Source organism: Lepus europaeus, unplaced genomic scaffold (genome assembly GCF_033115175.1).
Source record: "Lepus europaeus isolate LE1 unplaced genomic scaffold, mLepTim1.pri SCAFFOLD_540, whole genome shotgun sequence".
Lineage (NCBI taxonomy): Eukaryota > Metazoa > Chordata > Mammalia > Lagomorpha > Leporidae > Lepus > Lepus europaeus.
The window spans coordinates 12775-29888 of record NW_026909418.1 but is presented as its reverse complement, the minus strand read 5'-3'; the positions used below and the strand labels follow the sequence as shown (position 1 = coordinate 29888).

Genomic DNA, 17114 nt, shown 5'->3' with positions numbered 1-17114 from the left:
AAAAAAAAAAAAAAAAAACTATTTAAAAAGTTATAACGGGCCGGCACCTTGGCTCACATGGTTAATCCTCCGCCTGTGGTGCCGGCATTCCATATGGGCACCAGGTTCTGGTCCCAGTTGCTCCATTTCCAGTCCAGCTCTCTGCTGTGGCCCAGGAAGGCAGTGGAGGATGGCCCAAGTGCTTGGGCCCTGCACCCGCATCAGAGACGAGAAAGAGGTACCTGACTCCTGGCTTTGGATCGGTGCAGTGCCGGCTGTGGTGGCCATTTGGGGAGTGAACCAATGGAAGGAAGACCTTTCTCTCTCTCTCTCTTTCTCTCTCTCTCTCTCTCTGTCTATCCCTGTCAAATAAATAAATAAATAAAGATTATAGCAGTTAGCCAATAAAGGTGCCTATAGGCTGTACCAAACAGGAACTGCACTAAATCTGAAAGGAAGAAGTATTTCTATTTTCTGTAAATTGTACCTATATGGTAATGACATGGCTTGTATAGTAACATACATACATACGTAACACAACTATCTGAAGTCATATCCAGGATACACAAAATGAAAAAAAAAAGAGATGAGATAAAAAGAGTAGAAAAGAGATTTTCTACCATAAGTAACTCAAAAGTATAATGATCATGACAAAGTATTTGAAAAGGTGAACTTTTGAAACAAAAGAAAGCTATGAAATTAAAATATATATATATATATATAACATATATTTGAGGACTGGAAAACTGTATAGGAGAAACTCACTGATTTTGAACATTTTACAAGTGGATCCTCTGTTGCTAACACACAAATTGAGGCAATAAATGTTATACATTTGGTAAATCAGGATGTTACAGTAAAGAGTTTATGAAGTAGAACAGAAAATAGGAAATGAGAAAGATAATGACACCAATATAGTGAGCCAAAGAACTTAAGCCTTAAATCATCATTGAAAAGCAATCAAAATCATTGGGTGACTTCAACACTATACATTCATGTAGGAAACTTTATCAGGACCAAAAGAAAAGGAGTCACTGGAACCTAAAGTAAATAGTTACTGGTCATTTCAAAGAATATGAAGTTGGAGTTTGAATGCATCAATTAAAAATCTTGTAAAAAAATCATTCTGAGGAATATTAGTATCCACAATTTCTGTAACATATGCTTTACAATAATCTTGATAAAAAAGGAAAATTTGACTCACACTCAAGGGAAAAAAATACCTAGAAAGAAATTTAAGTCATGTGCTTCAGGAAGCAGACAATATGGTTAAACAGTCTACAAATGTCTTCCTATAGTTAAAAATTATATGCAAGTTAGATAAAGAATGCACCCATGTCAGAGACCTGGAAGAAGATCCTGGCTCCTGTCTTAAGCCTGGTCAGTCTCTGGCTGTTGTGACCATTTGGTAAATTAATCAATCAGTGAAGGGGAGATATTCTGTGTGTGTGTGTGTGTGTGTAACTCTGCCTTTCAAATCAATAACATTAAAAAAAAGAAAGAAAGAAAACCTACTTGTAGGCTAAACCAACATACTGGAAGTGGAATAAAAATAATCTAATGGAACATGAAATATGGTAGAACCTTAATATATCTCCATAAAGCAAGCTTTGGAAACTTAATCCTCATTCAAGTTTCTGTCTAAGATCTAAAGCTTTGAGTTTTACCTCTTAGTTTCTCTCACCATGTGATGTCACTGGACACATTATGATCCAGGAAGAAGGCCCTTTCTGGATTAGGCCCCTTAACTTTAGACTGCCCAGCTTCCAGACTCTAAAAAATAAGATTTGTTTTCTTGGGGCTGGTCATTGGCACAATAGCTTATGTCACCATTTGTGAAGCTGAAGTTTCATACCACAGTGCTGGTTGGATTCCTGGTTGCTCAACTTTCAATTCAGCTTCCTGCTAATGCACCTAGGAATTCAATGTATAATTGTCCAAGTACTTAGATTCCTGCCACCCATGTCAGAGGCCCAGATGGAGCTCCTGGCTCCTGGCAGTGGCCTTGCCCAATCGTAGCTATTGTAGCCATTTGGTGAGTGAAACAATGTTAGAATCTCTCTCTCTCTCTCTCTCTCTCTCTCTCTCTCTCTCTCTCTCTTTCTCTCTCTCCTTTTTCTACTGCTCTGCCTTTCAAGAAAATAAATTTTGAAACAATTTTTTTTCTAAATGACCTATTGTATTACATATTTATCACAAAACAGACTGAGACAGAAAATAGACCAACAGTTTGTTTTTTAACTTATGAAAAAGAAAAGATGAATATGAAGCTATTTAGAAGCCCACAAAACAATTTAGAAAGCAAAGCAATTTAACATTAGAAAGCTTGAAGAAATTAAAACTGAAAAAGTTCATGGGGTCAGCATTGTGGCATAGTGGGTTAAGCTGCCACCTATGATGTCAGATTCCCATCTGGGCACCAGTTTGTGCCCCAGCTACTCCTGATCAAGTGCCCTGTTAATGTTTCTGGGAAAGCAGCATAGCCCAAGCATTTGGGCCCCTTCCACCCATGAAATTATAGGCTCTTGGCTTCAACCTGGCCCAGCATGACCACTGCAGACAACTGGGTAGTAAACCACTGGATGGAAGGTCTCTCTGTCTCTCCTTCTCTCTTTCTTTCAAACAAATTAATCTTTAAGTCAGAAACTGAAGGAAGCCAAATGCAAAAAAACAAAACAAAACAAAACAAAACAAAAACCTAGGAAGTAGTTAATGAAACAATAGCCTATTACATACTGGCTGCCATCGTCCATGAATGATGGCATACTTCTCAGGAAAAATGAAAATAAATTTTGAGTGTCCTGAAGGAAAATATTCATCCCTGGTTATCTAGTGAAATTCTAAGGTATGGGATAAGCAAGGGCAGACATTTTGTATCATTGTGATAAGCTGTTTCTTGGGATACTCATCCCATATCAGAGTACCTGCTGCTGCTTCTGGCTTAGCTCCAAGCTAATTCACACCCATGGTGGCAGCAGGTGATAGCAATTACTTGGCTCCTGGCCAGATAGACACATGGGATTTCTGAATTGAGTTTCAGCCTCCTAGTTTTGGCCTGGCCCTTCTGCAACTATTGCAAGAATGTGGGAAGTGAATGATCAGACAGAAGGTCTGTCATTTTGTCTTTCAAAAAAATAATATATAAAGGTGGACAAAAGACAATTATCTGAACAAAACACTAACAACCACTAACATGTAATAAAAACCTACTATACTATATGATGTTAAGTTCTCCAGGCTGAAAGAAAATGATTCAAGATGATTATTTGGATTACCAGGGATTGGGAACCATTTTTCTGCCAACAGTCATTTGGATATTTATAACATCATTTTAAGGCCATACAGAATTATCAATGCAAAAAGTAGCCAGCTATAGATTTACTGAATTAAGATTACCACCTGGGATTGTCTAGGCACTACCAGATCAAATGATTTCATGGGCTGTATATGGGTAACAGGTCAGATATCTACCACCCCTGATTTACAGGAAAGAATTATGACCACTAAAAATCATAATAATATCTGTAAGTATAAAGGTCTTCAAGCATTTTTATTCTCTTGACTGATTAAAGTCATGATTATTTGAAGTAATTATTACAGAATATCAAACATTCATATATTGATTCAATATATAAAGAGACAAAAATAGTACAGTGTATAGAGACATAAATAGAATTATTCAAATATAAGTTGGCTGTAGATGTTTGGATTGATTTCTGGTGTTTTAATTCTGTTCCATTGGTCTATACATCTATTTATGTACCAGTACCATGCTGTTTTGATTATAACTGCCCTGTAGTATGTCTTGAAATCTGGTATCGTGATGCCTCTGGCTTTGTTTTTGTTGTAAAAGATTGCTTTAGCTATTCGAGGTCTCCTGTCTACAACCCGACACCATCAAATTATTAGAGAACATCGGAGAAATGCTGCAAGATATAGGCACAGGAAAAGACTTCTTGGAAAAGACCTCAGAGGCACAGGCAAAGCCAAAATTAACAATTTGGATTACATCAAATTGAGAAGTTTCTGTACTGCAAAAGAAACAGCCGGGCAAGTGAACAGGCAGCCGACAGAATGGGAAAAAAATATTTGCAAACTATACAACCGATAAAGGATTAATAACCAGAATTTACAAAGAGATCAAGAAACTCCACCACAACAAAACAAACAACCCACTCAAGAGATGGGCCAAGGACCTCAATATATATTTTTCAAAAGCAGAAATCCAAATGGCCAACAGACACATGAAGAAATGTTCAGGATCACTAGCCATCATGGAAATGCAAATCAAAACCACAATGAGGTTTCACCTCACCCCAGTTAGAATGGCTTACACACAGAAATCAACTAACAATAGATGATGGCAAGATATGGGGAAAACGGGACACTAATCCACTGTTGGTGGGAATGCAAACTGGTAAAGCTACTCTGGAAGACAGTCTGGAGATTCCTCTGAAACCTGAATATAGCCCTACCACACAACCCAGCCATCCCACTCCTTGAATTTTACCCAAAGGAAATTAAATTGGCAAATAAAAGAGCTGTCTGCACCTCAATGTTTATTGCAGCTCAATTCATAATAGCTAAAATATGGAATCAACCTAAATGTCCATCAACAGAAGACTGGACAAAGAAATTATGAGATATGTACTCTATAGAATACTATACAGCAGTAAAAAAAATAATAAAATTTGGTCATTTGCAACAAAATGGAGGAATCTGAAAAACATGCTGAGTGAAATAAGCCAGTCCCAGAGGGACAAATATCATATGTTCTCCCTGATCGGTGACAACTGAGCACCTAAAAGGAAACCTGTTGAAGCGAAATGGAAACTATGAGAAACAATGTCTTGATCAGCCCTTGTCCTGACTGCTGAGGAACAACTTACGATTTTATTCCTTTTAGTATTTTTTTCTTCTACTTAATACCATTGGTTGAACTCTTTAATTAACACACAATTGTTCTTAGGTGTTTAAAATTAACTGAAAAGTAAGCCCTTTTAAAAATAAAAGTGGGAATAAGAGAGGGAGGAGATGTACAGTTTGGCACATGTTCACTTGGACTACCCCTAATGGTAGAGCTAGAAATGTGCCATGAGATTGCAATTCAATCCCATCAAGGTGGCATGTACCAATGCTATCTTACTTGTTAAAGCAATCACTTTAAGTTCATAATTGATCAAAAAGATAGGATTAATTGTCAAAGGGATCACATAAATAAGACCAGTGTCTTCAAATAATTGATAGAGTTAAAAAGAATAATTCTACATGGAAAGCAGTATAGACAGCAGACTCATAGAATAGCACATGCCTTAAACAGAACTCTGGCCTCAGAATCAGCCGTTAAGGTATTCGGATCTGGCTAAAAAGCTCATGCGAGTTTCACAGGCATGGAAAGCCAAGACACTGTGGTAAAAAAAAAAATGACCTAAATAAAAGAACTCTTTGAGTGAGATCCCAGCAGAAAGAGCACGTCAAAGAAGGAATTACCTTTCTCTGAAGGGAGGAGAGAACTTCCACTTTGAATATGGCCTTGTTTAAATAAGATCAGTTTCTGAACTCAAGAGGCTTCCATAGCCTTGACAGCTCATGACAAGAGTCTCATGTGATTACTGACATCATAAATAAGAGGGTCAATTGTTAAATCAACAACAGGAGTCACTGTGCACCTGCTCCCCATGTAGGACCTCTGTCATTAATGTGTTGTACTATGCAAAGTAATGGTAAAACTACTAGTGAAACAGTACTCTATACTTTGTGTGTCTGTGCTGGTGCAGTATGTTGAGATCTTTACTTAGTATATACTAAGTTGATCTTCTGTATATAAAGCAAATTGAAAGTGAATTGTGATGAAGAATAGGATGGGTGCAGGAGTGGGAGATGAGATGGTTGCAGGTGGGAGTGAGGTAATGGGGGGAAAAGCCACTATAATCCAAAAGTTGTACTTTGATAATATATATATATATTTTAAAAAGTTGGAAAAATTGAATTATTCAATAGAAAAATCTATATTCCATATGAAGCAGTACAATATTTCTCCAAAGATATTGGGATAAATTATTCTCAATGTAATTTTTAAAGCCATGAGTAACAAATTAAAGCATATCAGTATTACACATCAAAGTAAATTAATGCAACAAAGTAGTGTATTCATTTAACAGAGATGCTATAATACTATGTTATAGAGAGGGCAATTTAACAGAAATTAATTTTCTCATGATTCTGTAGAATGATGGTTTAAGAACGAGATGCTGGGACTGGCACTGTGGCTTAGTGGGTAAAGCTGCCATCTGCTGTGCGGGCATTCCATATGGGCACCAGTTAGATTTCTGGTTGCTCCACTTCCCATCCATCTGCTATGGCCTGGGAAAGCAGTTAGAAGATGAAGATGGTCCAAGTCCTTGAGACCTTGTATCTGCTTGAGAGACCCAGAAGAAGATCCTGGCTCCTGGCTTCAGATCAGTGCAGCTCCAGCCATTGTGGCCAATTGGGTAGTGAGCCAGCAGACGGAAGACCTATCTCTGCCTCTCCTTCTCTCTGTTTAACTCTGACTTTGAAATAAATAAATAGATCTTTAAATTAAAAAAAAAAACAAGGTGTTTGCAGATTTCATTTTTTTCTGAGGTCTTTTCCATTTAAGAATAGCCAGCTTCTCACGATGTCCTCATATGGCTTCTTCTTTGTATGCTCTCATCACTGGTTTCTCCCCGACAAAGACCAAGTTGAATGGGATTAAGGCCCACCTATAAAATCTCAATGAACCTTAATTATCCATTTGAAGGTTCTATTTCCAAATGCAGACACATGGAGTTTAACATATCCAAATACAGATTTGGGGAGGTACACTCCTTAGTCTATGACACCTAGTGAAACAATCAATAGGAGCACTACAATTAAATATTTAAAATGTTTTATGGTTGTACACATTTAACATAGAATTTAGGGTACCAGTTAAGATGCCTATGAATCACACTGGAGTATTTAGGTTTGATGCCCACTCTAGCTCCTGATTCCTACTTCCTGCATCCGAATAACCTAGTAATCTGTGGGGATCCCTCAAGGAATTTGATTCTTGCCACACACAGTAAAGGTGCTGATTGAATTCCCAGCTCATGGATTGAGGCAAACCCAGCCCCAGCCATATTCCCATACATTGCAGTTATCTGGGAAGTAAACCCATAAGCAAGACTTCTCTCTCCCTCCCTATCTCTAACTATCTATCTACCTACCTACCTACCTATATCTGTGTGGAAGTGTGTATGTCTTCTCTCCCTCCCAAATCAATAAATTAAATTTAAAAGGATACACAATAAAAACACTAATCATAAAAAGCTCAATTGGATGCCTTATTTAGCAGCAAAGTATCAAGAAGAAATAGAAGACCAGAGGTATTAAGAGACTTTTTGTCATAATAAATAATATTTCATGATGATAACATAATTATGTCAGTATGTCTAAAAACAACCTCAAAGGACATGAGACAGAATCCACAGAAGAAATTTAAAAAATCAAATATTATCTGATAATTGATACTCAGTTTATAATATATGAAATAATTGATAAAAAGATGAATCAATCAAAATGTGAGTGACAAAATGTTGACCTAATTAGTATTTTTAGACCACCCTGTAGAACACACACAAAGACAGCACATATGCTGACCCATAAATAAGACTAAAATCACAAATTATTCTACCTAATCACATGGAATTAGTTACAAATTGATAAGAAAGAAGAAATCCAGACCTGATTGGATGAGGAAAGGCTGGGCATCTATGCTTGTGCCCTGTCTGATGTACCCGGGCATTAACTTGAGGTGTTTTAGCAATGTTGGTTGGAGATTCCAGCGCAGTGTGCCCCCGTAACTACCTCCACCCCACCTCCCATTGTGCCATTGAGCATGGCAGCTGGGTCATTAGGGATGACAAAGTGGCAGATCTCTCAACCCATGTCATGGATAAAGGTGGTTCCCACATCCACAGGCAGGTGTCTGTCTGAAATAGAAATGCTCCAATAATTTTTGCCACCTAGCTGTGGAGCTCAAGGCAGGTGATAATAAGGGGGAGGAGGAGATGGTGGCCCAGTGCCAGAGGTGGAAAACTGGGTTATGCAACTGATTGAGCATAATGACAGTGAAGACATGTTTGGTGATTATGATAGCTTTACTGAAAACTTTTTATGTCATGTTGATGACCTGGAACAAAAATATATGGAACTTCCTGAACATAGGAAACACATTACAGACTTTGCCACTGGTGATCTTTGTTAAGAAAGTAATGAAAACAAACTCAGCATCCCCACTGTGGGTAACTTTACTGAATTAAAAACTGATGAGCACACAAAGAACCAGAATAGACCTAAAGATATCCCTGTTGAAAATGGAACTGGTTTTTTGTCACATATGCCTTCCTTACAGGTTTTATACTTTGATAATTTGCAGAACTCTTCAAATGATTTCGGTGGACAGTGACCTAAAGAAAGGGATTGGAATGTAACCTGTCTCAAGAATGGAAATGAAGAATTGTCCCTTAATCACATAGAAGCAACCCCAGCAAAATGATTAGTTCTCTCCTAAAGTCAGAACAAATTCAGATAAGAATAGGAGAAAAAGTATTAAAGATTATCTAAAATGTGCCATGACTGGAAATGTCAAGGCCCAAATACCAGTATTTTCTAGGAATAACAGCTGAAAGAGACTCTCCTATCTGAAGAAATTAATGTTGCTAAGAAAACAACTGAATCATCATCAGATACCTTGGTCCTTTCTATTCATTACTCAGCAAAGTGAGACCTTTATGTTCAGTTCAAAGGAATTGAAAAGCTATATGGTAGTACTTTTGCTGGAATGAAAACAAGATTTCTGATTGCTATCATAGTATTAGTACACATCAATAGAAACAAAGGCTTTCAAGGTCATATTTATTGAAAACAAATCAAAAGAGCAATTGTCTCTCAGCCTTCCATAAATATCCTGCTAGTACTAAAACCCTCCCCGTGACTCCCTTCAACAGTCACACTTCTCAAACCAGTTATCCTTGCTGTCTCTCATCCCTCATCTCAAATAATTCTCCAGCTTAATCCAGTTATGGGTTCTGTGCTCTTAGGATTTAATGACCAGGGCACCAAAATGAGTTTTTTTTTAATTGCATTTTTTTGTCAGATTCCTCAATTAGATACCTGATACTATTGACTGCATCATTCTTGAAACTCCTTTCTCAACTTCTTGATCCTCCACTCCTGCTGTTTTCTGATTATTTAGCTCTTCCACACTTTTGAAAACTGGTGCTTCTGTGACTGTCTCTGTCTTCTCTATCAAAAAGTTGTTGAAATTCCTTTGAATACTCATGTCTTGAGTGAAGTCAGGAATACCATATATTAAAATAAACATATTTGGGGTGAGTGACACACACTTAAGATTCCACTTGATGGGGCCAGTGCTGTAGTATAGTGGGTTAAATCTCCAGCTTACAATGCCAGAATTCCATATGGGTGTGGTTCAAGTCTGAGCTCTCCACTTCCAATCCAGTTCCCTGCTGATGTGCCTGGGAAAGCAGTGGAGGGTGGCACAAGTGCTTGCACCCCTGTACCCACATGGGAGACCTAGAAGAGGCTTCTGGTGCCTGGCTTTGACCTGGCCTAGCCCTGGTGGTTATGGCCATTTGGAGAATGAACCAGTGGATGGGATCCTCACTCTCTCTGTCTCTACCTCTTTCTGTAACTCTTTCAAACAAATAAAATCTTTAAAATAAAAAAAAGATACCACTTGGGACACCCACATCCTATATTTCAGTGCCTGGGTCCAAGTGCCAGCTCCACTTCCAGTTTCATTTCCTACTAATGTACAACCTTGGAAGGAGCAAGTGGTGGCCCCAGTACTTGGGTACTTAACACCTATGTGGTGTATCTGAATTGGGTTCCTTATTTCTGATTTCAACCTGGCCTAGCCTAGACTACTGTGGACATTTGGGGAATGAGCCACTGGATACAAGATGTTTCAGTCTCTACCTTTCAAGTTAAAAACAAACTAACTAAATATTCTTTTTTAAGATTTAATTTTATTTTTATTTGAAAGGCAGTTACGGGGGGGGGGAGTGTGGGGAAAGATAGAGAGAGAGAGGCAGAGAGAGAGAAAGAGAAAGAAAGAATGAATCTTCCATTTGATGGTTAACTCCCCAATGGCTGTGACAGAGCCAGGCCAGGCTGAATTCAGAAGCCAGGAGCTTCATCTGGGTCTCCAATGTGGGTTCAGGGGCCCAAGGACTTCAGCAATATTCCATTGCTTTCCCAGGCACATTATCAGAGAGCTGCAATAGAAATGGAACAGCCAAGACTCAAACTGATGCTCATATGGGCTATGGCACTGTAGGCAGAGGTTTTACCTGCTATGCCACATAATGCCGACACCCTAACTAAACACCCTTAAAGACAACTGTAGTTAAGGTTTCAGTGCAGTATTTACTGTGGCAACACATATACTAAAATTGGAAATATTTAAGTGAGGAGAGGTAGTAGTAATAAGAATATTATGTTTTTCAAAAAAAATAAGTCCTTGTTTATAAGAGGGCACTTCAGAATGTTTGGACAATGCATATTACTAAAAAAAGGTATGGACTTCAAAGTTTGTACATCAAACTAAATTTGCCTTTTAATTCCATTTTTATGAACTTTCTGAAGTACCCTCCCATTTCAAATACATTTCTTTTTGATTTATTTCAGAAAGAGAAGTCTTGTATCCACTGAGTCACTTCCCAGAGGTCCACAAAAAGTGAACTAGCTGCAGCTGGGTGCCAAGAACTGAATGGAATGCAAATCCCTTATGTAGATAACAGACCGAATTGCTTGGGCTGTCCCTATGCTTACAGGAAGCTGGAGTTGAGAGCCAGAGACAGGTGTCAACCTCAGGGGGACACAGGCTTCTTAACCACAAATGCCCACACTCAAGTATGTGTCTTAGATAAACAAGATGGACTGGAAGATCAGCCCATCAACTTGTCATAAGTATTTCTAGAACTCCTTTCAGAATCTTATGAACTTTGCAAATATGGGTTCTTATCTCAGAAAAGACCTTCAGGTTTAAGAAGTAAGACTATTGGAATCAAAAGTCAAAAAAGAATCTAATAAATTATGAATAGTGAGGTTCACGGTTTAATCACTAATGGTTTTATTGACCTTTAAGTAGATGTGAACTTTCTTCCATCTACTTTTCTTTTGTGCCTTATTTTTTGTTTAAGCTGCATTTCCTGCCAGAATGAACATCTGAGTACAGGCCTCTGTCTAATTCATCTTTTTTGTATGTAGCTGACACTGCCAGGCACATTCTGGTATGTTCTCAATTGCTGGAGACTGTAAGCCTCCTAGTGAATTATGGTCCTGTCACTTAGCTTTGGCACGCTCAGCCTTAGTTATTCATCATGAAATAGGATAATTGTCTTGCAAGTTACATTCTTTGTCAAGGACATGCCAAATTAGATGTTGGTGATAACTGCCAATAATTACATTGGTATTTCTAAGTAAAGACTTTAGTAAATAATAGCTTTCCAGTTCCTTTTTTACTTGTGAGATGGCTTAATAATATGAACAATTTAAAGCAGAAATATTTGTGCTACTTTTCATAAAGCTAAAGCAGTAATTCTCAAGTTGTGGCTCCTGGACTGCATCACTGGCCTCTCATGGAAACTTGCTGCAATGCATTGTTAGGCCCTGTGCAATCCTGTCTCTTGGAACTCCCTTGTGGGATCTGGCTATCTGTTTTTCTTCTTCTTTTTTTTTTTAATTTGAGAGGTAAAGTTACAGGCATAGAGGAAGAGAAAGAGAGAAAGGTCTTCCATCCACTGGTTCACCCTTCAACTGCCACCAATGGCCAGAACTATGGGGATTTGAAGGCAGGAGCTAGGAGCTTCCTCCAGGTCTCCCACATGTGGCAGGGGCCCAAGAACCTGAGCCATCTTTTACTGCTTTCCCTGGCCATAGCAGAGGCTAGATTGAAAGAGGAGCAGCCAAAACATGGATGGTGCCCATATGAGATGCCGTTGCTGCAGGCAGAGGCTTAGCACACTATACTAGAGCACCAGTCCAATCTGTGTTTTACCAACTCACACGAGATTCTTGTGGGCCTACAAGTCTTTGGACCACTAAACTAAAAACTCACAACCTTACACTGTTAGCTTTGTCTTTTTATTACAGAATTACATGCATAATTTTTCCTATTAGTGTTGAGAACTAAGTTAACATAGTTTATCCTTTGATCTGTGAAGATAAGTGAGATTCCTTCATATCATTTTGTACTTAAAAAATATGAGTTGGATAAAATGTGAATATGGTTAATGTGGCATAAACATGAAAATTGATAAATAATGGGTGGTACCCATCTGAAGTATTTTTAATATTTAGATATTAAGTACGTACATATTTGGGAATCACCAAAACACAATACATTAAACTTTTAACTCTCATTCAGATGGAACTATTTTGATACTGCAACCACAGCCGTCATCAACTGGCAGATAAATCAGTTTCCTAGCTCTGTTTTGTTTTTTTTTTTTAACATTATGGGTATATTTTATTTACTTTTGGCATTCACATGGCTTCAATTCTTTTAGGAATAAAAATCAGCTTTTATGCAAAAAAAATTTGCAATTGAAACAGAAGAAAAGAAATCCAGTAGGATCCCAATATTTAAGGAGAGAACTTCCACTTTGAATATGGCCTTGTCTAAATAAAATTGGAGTTGGTGAACTCAAGAGGCTTCCATAGCCTTGGCAGGTCATGATAAGAGCCTCGGGTGATTACTGATGTCATAAATAAGAGTGTCAATTGTTAAATCAACAATGGGAGTCTCTGTGCACCTACTCCCCATGAAGGATCTCTGCCCTTAATGTGTTATACTATGCAAACTAATGGTAAAACTACTATTCAAACAGTACTTTATACTTTTTGTTTCTGTATGGGTGCAAACTGTTGAAATATTTCCTTAGTATATACTAAGTTGATCTTCTGTATATAAAGATAATTGAAAATGAATCTTGATGAAGAATGGGATGGGAGAGGGAGTGAGAGATAGGATGGTTGTGGGTGGGAGGGAGGTTACAGGGTGAAAACCCACTATAATCCAAAAGTCGCACTTTGAAAATTTATATTTATTAAATAAATTTGAAAAAAATTTATTAGATAAATTTGAAAAAAAGAAATAACAGACTTCTAAATAATCTATGAGTGAAAGGAGAAATGACAAAGGAAATTAGAAAATACATTTAGCATATTGTACCAAGCAATGAAATTAGTTGTAGATTTGTGGTGTCCAAAATGTCTTCCCTATTCCTACCTTTGAGGTAGAACCTAATGCACATTCAATGTGGGCTGGCCTTAGCAATCTGCTTAGCTAACAGAAGTTAGCCTACTTGGAACACTGAGAAAGTTATTATGGGTAAAGAATAGTACTCTAACTGAACAGTTTAATTTATTTTGATTTTTAACTTCAAATAACAATCACCTCAGAGTTTATGTCATGATATAAACTACGATTATCAATTTAAATTGTTACAAGTAAACACTGGGTGGCTGGGGCCGGAGCTGTGGCTAACTTGGCTAATCCTCTGCCTTGCAGCGCCGGGTTCTAGTCCCAGCTGCTCCTCTTCCAGTCCAGTTCTTTGCTGTGGCCCGGGAAGGCAGTGGAGGATGGCCCAGGTGCTTGGGCCCCAGCACCTGCATGGGAGACCAGGAGGAGGCACCTGACTCCTGGCTTCGGTTCGGCGCAGCGCCGGCCATGGTGACCATTTGGTGGGGTGAACCAGTGGAAGGAAGACCTTTCTCTCTCTCTGTCTCTCTCACTGGCTAACTCTACCTGTCAAATAAGTAAAAAAAAAAAAAAAAGTAAACGCTGGGTAAAAACTTCAACACTGTCTTATCAGTGGCTTATCTGTTATAACTTTTATATTGCATAGACAACAAAAGGAAATATCAAAAGGAATTATATAATATTAAAATTTACTGAATATCAAAAGACTCAAAAGGATAAAAAAGACACCCATTTGATAGGAGAGATAATTGTAAATTGTATGCATATGTGATTAGTGTTGAGAATACATGGTACATAAAAAACACTACAACTCAAAAGCAATAAAAACAGATTTCAAAATGTACAAAAATTTAAACAGACATTTCTACAAAGAAGATACACAAATGGCTAATGAGCACATAAGAAAATTCTGAACACTACTTGTAATTAGATAAATGGAAATGACAATCACAATTAAATACTACTTTATATCCACTGCAATAGCCATTTAAATAAATGTAGGCAAGGCTGGAGAAACTAAAACTCTAATGCATTCTTGGTGTAAATGTAAAATGATGGAATCAATATGGAAAATGATGCTGAGGGGCTTTATATGATTGTGGGGTTCTCACCCACAAAGTTCAGAAGCAGCACTAGGTATCACATAGAGACAGGGGACATGCTAGCACCTCATTGGTCTCTGTCCTCAGTAGCCAATTAATTCTGATTGACCCTGAAGATCTCATCCAATCCTAATCACGTCTCAAATGCTCCACCTTTAAATACCATCATCATATTGAATTCCTATGTACTTAATAACTCAAATTGGGAATTATCTCAAATGATATTCAAATCATATCAACATACAACAGAATATCAGTGGGCTTTGCTAAAATATTTGACAAATGTTACAACAGAGTTTAACCTTGAGGACTAAATGCTCCATGACATAGCCAGTAAAAAGAGAACAAATATTTTGTAATTCCACTTACATTGTATTGCCAGAAAAGGCAAATTTACAGAGTAAAACAGTGACTCTCAGGGTCTGGTTTAAGGGAATAGGGATTTAATATTTGATGCAGTCAGTTTCACCTGAGGGAGATTAAAAAGATGAATGGTGTTAATTGTTGTCAAGTAATGTGAATATGCTTCTGGAAGCATCCAATTTATCACATTAAAATGCAAGATTTTGGGCCAGTGTGGTGGCACAATGGGTTAAAGCCCTGGCCTGAAATGCCAGATTCCCATAAGGGCATGGATTCTAGTCCCAACTGCTCTTCTTCTGATCCAGCTCTCTGCTATGGCCTGGGATAGCAGTAGAAGATGGCCCAAATCCTTGGGACCCTGCACCAACATAGGAGACCCAGAAGAAGCTCCTGGCTTCGGATTGGCACAGCTCTGGCTGCTGCAGCCATCTGGAGAGTGAACCAGTGGATGGAAGACCTCTCTCTCTGTATTTACCTCTCTCTGTAACTCTTTCAAATAAAATAAAATAAATCTTTAAAAAAAAAGAAAATTTGTGATTTTAAGGGACCAGAGGTATAACATAGCAGGTAAATCCTCTGCCTGAAGTGTCAGCATCCCATATGAGCAACAATTGTAGTTCCAGTTGTTCCTCTTCCAATCCAGCTCTCTGTTTGTGGCCTGGGAAAGCAATATAAAATGTCCCAGGTCCCTGGGCCCTGCATACATGTGGGAGACCTGGAAAAAGCTCCTGGCTTCTGGGTTTTCATCGTCCCAGCTCCAGCCACTGTGTCCATTTGGGGAGTGAAATAGTTAAGGACACAATGGCCATAGCTCAGAGTCAGGAGCTTCTTCCAAGGTTTCCCACACAGGGGCAGGGGCCCAAGCACTTGGTCCATCTTCCACTACTTTCCCAAACCACAGAGAGTTGGATCAGAAAAGGCGCAGCCAGGACATGAACCAGCACTCATATGGGATGTCAGCGGCAGAGGTGGAAGCTTAGCCTACTATGCCTCAGCAGCGGCCTCAATGATTTTATTTTTAATGAATAGCACCTCTTTGGCCTTTGCTGTGGCTCACTAGGCTAATCCTCCACCTGTGGTGCCAGCACCCCAGGTTCTAGTCCCAGTTGGGGCACCGGTTCTGTCCCCGTTGCTCCTCTTCCAGTCCAGCTCTGCTGTTGCCCGGGAAGGCAGTGGAAGATGGCTCAGGTCCTTGGGCCCTGCACCCACATGGGAGACCAGGAGGAAGCACCTAGCTCCTGGCTTTGTATCAACACAGTGCACTGGCCGCACCCGGCCACAATGCACCGGCCTTAGGGGCCACTTAGGGGGTGAGCCAATGGAAAAGGAAGACCTTTCTCTTTGTCTCTCTCTCACTAACTCTGCCTGTCCAAAAAAAAAAGATTCAATGAATAGCACCTCTTCTTTTCCACACTGCATAAAGATTGAAAAACAGAAACATAAATAAAAGTAGCAACATTTGACAGCAGATGAAATTAAACATGAGAAAGTTGCAGGAGACCAGGAAAAATATTCTATTTTGTGATTTGGCAAAGGCTTGCTCATAGTAACCCCTTAAACAAGTAAATGGAGAAATGAGTGGTGTAGTTTTTTGGGTTTTTGTGTGTTTGTTTGTTTTTGACAGGCAGAGTTAGACAGTGAGAGAGAGAGAGAGAGAGAGAGAGAGAGGGAGAGAGAGAAAGGTCTTCCTTCCATTGGTTCACTCCCCAAATGGCCACTATAGCTGGTGTGCTGTGCAGATCCAAAGCCATGAGCCAGGTGCTTCCTCTTGGTCTCCCACATGGGTGCAGGGCCCAAGCACTTGGGCCATCCTCCACTGCACTCCTGGACCACAGCAGAGAGCTGGACTGGAAGAGGTGTAACCAGGACTAGAACCCAGAGTACCAGCACTGCAGGCGGAGGATTGGCCTAGAGAGTTGTGGCACTGACCTGATATAGTTTTAATTTTAGATTTGTTGATCTTGAGTTGCAAACTGCATAACTACAAAGAAACATCCAACAAGAAGTACAGACTATAGTCTGAAGGCTGTGAAAGAGGCCCATGATGGAGGGAAACAGGATTTTCAGAGTACAAAGGGTCAGATTCGTTAAGGAGAATTACAGAAATTTATGAATTAGAGATCACATGGGGTACTTGCATGAGTGATGAGAAATAGAAGAATTCAAAGAGAAAAAGAAACCATCAATGGTATCATGACAAAGAGAAAACAATTTTCAGGAGATCATGTACAGCAGTTGAGAAAAGCAGTTTAAATCAGAGACAGGAATTTAGCCTTTTGCTTATGATGTCAGTCAAGATAACCTAATCATATTACAGAGTGCCTTGATTTGATTTCCAGGTATAGCTCTTGATTCCAGGTTTCTACCAATGCTGG

At 38.9% G+C, this 17114-nt stretch overlaps 1 pseudogene; it reads left to right on the top strand.

Annotated features, from left to right (window-relative positions):
* Window positions 1-7932: 7932 nt before the first annotated feature.
* On the top strand, window positions 7933-8905 carry LOC133755503 (helicase POLQ-like; annotated as a pseudogene).
* Window positions 8906-17114: the final 8209 nt, after the last annotated feature.